We start from the raw sequence: 5,150 nt of genomic DNA, 5'->3' as shown, positions 1-5,150 counted from the left end.
ATGAGGAAGTCCGGAATCTCAAGTGGGATTTCTGAGATACTGGGGCATTTTTATGGCCTTTTGTTTGAAAGCATGAGTAATTTGCAAATTAAACTCGAATACAAATTATTAAAGACTCTTAGAACACTAATATGTTGCGTAGGTGTAAACATACAATATATACTCTCAATTAGATCATCCGAATACGAATTCATAGGTACTAAACATGGTAAAGTTATATATATATATGTAAGCTGACAGGAGTGTGTTTCGATTATAAGCCTGCATAACAGTATACAATTTCAAAGACAAAATACACAATGACAATAATATACCCAATGACCTGAAGGATCATGTGTGTTCATTCAAACAAAGGTTTTCCTATTAATTAATTAGCAAAGAAAAGTCCTTCCCTTGTGGATTTTCCTTATGGGCAAGGAAGCGATTTTCTTCACCTAAATTCCAGGAGGTCGTAACTGTATCGGGTGTCAGGATTACCATGGAACCAGGGGCCTGTTTGGCTTCCTGGGGTGTTACAGAGTATTTGTTAAATCTAGCTAACAATATATATATTGTGTGTTTGAGTGGTCCAGACGCTACATAGGCTACAGGCACTGGACTAAAAATACATTTATCAGTCATCACTCCCAAAATGAATTCAACGGGTCATCTTGTTAATGCTATAAATTAATTACAACATTAAAATAAAAATTTACATGAACAACATGAACATGATCAACATCACATTAGACCACAGAAATTCCAAAATGAAATTTACCTTATTCAATTTCCAAAAGTGCATTAATCTTTGCCATGTTACATTCATTTAGTTAGCTAGTGCTATATGCTGAATTAACAAAAACATTAATGTCATTAATAAAAACACTTACACTGACACGCTACACAATATCGCGTTCATAATCAAATGCGATTCATCTGCGATTATGAATGTGATATTGCGTAGATTGTCAGTGATCTACGGCTCTTTTTTTTAGGACTATTATTATGTTGTAATGTTTGGTTGACCAATTAGCAGAGAGGGGCGTTTCATTCCCGCCCACATGTAGAGATCGAATATTCAAGTTGTTTATTCGTTTTCTATCCCTGAATGTAAAAACGAAAAATTAAGCCGGATTCTTGATTTTTCGTTTTGTTTGAATAATTGAAAAACGAAATATGTGCCCGTTTTTCATTTTTCAGATTTCAATATTAAAACAAAAATTGATTGGACGGAAGATACCCCGATTCTGTCAGATGGTGAAATGTTTTTTTCTTTTTTCTCTGATCAGAAGAAGAAATATATTAAACCTTTTTGTAGTAATATTAATTATGTAACTTTGAATATAATAAACCTTTCTTAAATAGACTTTCAGACTGCAGTATCACTGAAGAAGGTTATAAAGCTCTGTCTTCAGCTCTGAGATGAAACCCTTCACACCTGATAGAGCTGGATCTCACAGGAAATGATCCTGGAGCATCAGGAGTGAAGCAGCTCAGTGATTTACTACAGGATCCAAACTCTCAACTCAAGACACTGAGGTGAGACCTGATGAAGTAATGCCAAATAAATGATATGCAGGCAATGTATTTATAATAAATATTTCATTAATATAGTTTGTAAATGCATCCCTTTCACAGTGTTTCAGAGTCAGATGTTGTTTATTTCTGAAATGAAGTTTACTTCATCTTCTCTTCTGCAGGTTTGTGGGTCCTGCTGCAGATGAAGGCTGTCAGTATGTGACTGGAATTGTGGGTAAAAACCCGTTACTCCTGAGAGAGCTGAATCTGAGTGGACGTGAACTAGGAGACACACGAGTGAATCAGATCGCTGCTCTACTGCAGGATAAACACTGTACACTCAACACACTGATGTACGTTTTTTCATTGTTACAAGGACACTTTTAAATTCTTGCTGCTGGGTGTTTTTATGTGTCTTATATAAGAGATTGCTGACTGAAAAACCATATGTGACTTTTGTAATGTGGTTATCATCATCATCATCATCATCATCACCAGTATTTGTCAACTGTCAGCTGAAACATACTGGTAAATATTCAGATTAAAACTGAAGTGTTTTCTCTTTATGCAGTCTGAAGAACAACTGCATCACAGAAGGAGCTTGTCATGTTCTGGCTGCAGCTCTAAATTCAAACCCTTCAAATCTGACAGAGCTGGATCTGAGCAGGAATCAAATAGCAGACTCTGGAGTGACAGAAATCTCCAGTCTGCTGAGAAATTCACAGACACTGCAGATACTCAGGTCTGAATTTGGTTAATCTAAACATGAATCAATGTAAAGCTCCAGCTGGTCTGTAAACTGATGCTGTGTCACAAGGAATGGGTCAGTAATGTGAAATTGGTGTGTTGGTGTAGATACATTTATAAAATATTGACAAACATATTGATTTTTTTGAGGTGATTGGAAATGTTAATATCCTAATGGTGTAATACATGCATGTATTTATTTATTTAATTTAGTCTTTCTGTAGACTTTCAGACTGCAGTATCACTGAAGAATGTTATAGTAGTTGCAATCAAAATTATTATGACCTTCAAGGCATTTTGCTGCGGAGAACAACATTTTATGAAAACAATTAAATAAAGGCATCAGTAAAGTATTAGAGAAAGTTTAATACACTTTTGAGTGATTCTGAGAATGGAACATTGATGAATCATGATGAAATTCAAATTGGCTCAAAACATTCATGTTCAAAATTATTATAATAATTATAAAAAAGTCAAATTTTGCACAGAATCTTTTATTCTTTAAAATCACCAATAAACGCTGCCTGTAAGTGCTTAGAAGCTTCCGTCACCTCTCTACTACAGTCTTGGCCCATTCCTCGCCTGAAAAAGCTTCCAGATCATTGATAATCTTTGGTTTTCACATTGCCGCTGCTTTCTTTAAATTCAACCAGATATTTTCAATGAGAATTAAATCTGGAGACTGAACAGGCCACTCGAGAACATTCTATGACTGAACTCTGAACCAAGCAGAAGTAGATTTGGATGTGTTCTTTGGGATGACTGTCCTGCAGGAAAGTCCTTTGATCATCAGCTTCAGTCTTTGCACCAAAGACATCACAATTCTTGTCAAAATGGCCTGATACTTCAAAGAATCCATGATGTCCTTCATACGGTCATGATTTCCACTTCCCGCTACAGTAAAGCAACCCCATAACAGCACTGATCCACCTCCAAGTTTGACGATGGAGATGGTGTTCTTCTGCTTATGAGCTTTGCCTTTTTTGCAGCAGACATGCCGCTGATCCATGGGTCCAAAAAGTTCCAGTTTGGTCACATCACTCCATAAAACATTCTTCCAGAACTCCACAGGTCTACACAAATGAATTTTAGCAAGTTCAATTAGGCCTTTTGTTCTTCTTGATCAAGAGTGGTATTCTTCAAGATGCTTCAACATGAAGGCCATACTTGTCTAGTGTTCTTCTTACACACTGCATTGAAATGGTTTTTCTCCTTTCGTCGGGTCATCTTGCAAGTCTTTGGCTGTACATTGCAGGTTTTTTTCTGTTGCTCTGATTAAACATTTTATGATATTGTGCTTTTTCTTCAACACCCTCAAAGGTTTTCTGGTACAACACGCTTTAAGCTGAGGAATAAGGCTGAGAGCTTTTAATGTCTTGGAAATCTTCATATTGCCTTAGACTTTCTAAAGTAATAAAATTATTTATTCTCCATAGCTTCTCTATAGCTTTTGTGAGATCTCTGTTGACTTTGCCATTTTTGCTGCTCAACTTCAGCACATGCATGGACTAACTGTATGTATGTGTAACAGCTCAAGCTAATTCTGTTTTTAATAGAGTTTCTAAAGGCTTAATTGTGTTGAGACTATTTTATTCCCCACCATGCAAATAAGTGACTTAAAAACAGCAATGTTGAATCGTTATGACAGCTGTATTATTAAAAAATCTTATAACTCAAAAATATTGCATTATATATTAACAATATCACTTTTAATATTCTAGTGAACTGTTATAGATGCAATTGTTATTTTATCCTGGATCTTCAGAAAAGCTTGTATTTGTAAAGTTCTGCAGTCTCTGAGGGGTTGAGTAATTTTGATTGTAACTGTAGGTTATAATTGTGGAAAATGAAAATGCAAAAATTGCATTTGTTGTAGTTTACGTTCACCAATATATAACTTTACCCAGCTATACTGTGAAAAGAGACCATTCAGGCCAAAATTCCTGTAGTGCATCTTTTTATTTCCTTTAGTCTAGAACATGTACTTGTGTGACAATCTGTGTTATAAGGAAGAATAACATCTTTGTTTAATAGACTTTCAGACTGCAGTATCACTGAAGAAGGTTATAAAGCTCTGTCTTCAGCTCTGAGATCAAACCCTTCACACCTGATAGAGCTGGATCTCACAGGAAATGATCCTGGACCATCAGGAGTGAAGCAGCTCAGTGATTTACTACAGGATCCAAACTCTCAACTCAAGACACTGAGGTGAGACCTGATGAAGTTATGCTAAATAAATTATATGCAGGCAATGTATTTATAAAAAATTTTTTTTATTAATATAGTTTGTAAATGCACCCCTTTCACAGTGTTTCAGAGTCAGATGTTGTTTATTTCTGAAATGGAGTTTCAAGCTCTACTTGGTCCCCACCTACTTCAAAACAGTCACCATTGTACCAGTCCCAAAACACTGCAATGTTGCACTCCATAAAAAATGATATATATATAGATATATATATAAACATATATATGCATATTTATATATTTTTCATAAATATAGTGCCATTTGCACTTCTGGTTAGATGCTAACTGAATGTCATTGGCTCTGTGCTTACTCTGCACAATGGCAAAGTTGAATCTAATCTAATCTAATTACTGGGATGTCGCTTTTTTTTCTTCTTTTTGTGACAACTGAACTGTTCACAACTGCTTTCAATTTAATGTTAGTATTTCATAAAATGTAAAATGTCTAATGAAAGGGCACCTATTATGCAAAATCCACTTTTACTTGGTGTTTGGGCATAAATATGTGTTGGCAGAGTGTGAGCACAACCACCCTACAATGATAAAAATCCACCCACTCCTTATTTATTAATCCTCATTAAAATTTAAATTAAAAATAAATAAATAACTCTCCCTTTCCCTCACAAACACAGCTCTTCTCTCGTCTGATGATGTGAAGATGG

General features: G+C 35.3%; 1 long non-coding RNA gene across 1 annotated transcript; it reads left to right on the top strand.

Annotated features, from left to right (window-relative positions):
* The first annotated feature begins 1,430 nt into the window (after positions 1-1,430).
* LOC107575768 (uncharacterized) lies at positions 1,431-2,099 on the top strand. Its single transcript, XR_001607941.1, has 3 exons — positions 1,431-1,518; positions 1,680-1,850; positions 2,069-2,099. It is a non-coding gene; the product is annotated as an uncharacterized lncRNA (long non-coding RNA).
* Positions 2,100-5,150: the final 3,051 nt, after the last annotated feature.

This window comes from Sinocyclocheilus grahami, unplaced genomic scaffold (genome assembly GCF_001515645.1).
Source record: "Sinocyclocheilus grahami isolate Dianchi unplaced genomic scaffold, SAMN03320097.WGS_v1.1 scaffold2877.1, whole genome shotgun sequence".
In the NCBI taxonomy this organism is placed as follows: Eukaryota; Metazoa; Chordata; class Actinopteri; order Cypriniformes; family Cyprinidae; genus Sinocyclocheilus; species Sinocyclocheilus grahami.
This window is presented reverse-complemented; position numbering and strand designations above follow the sequence as displayed.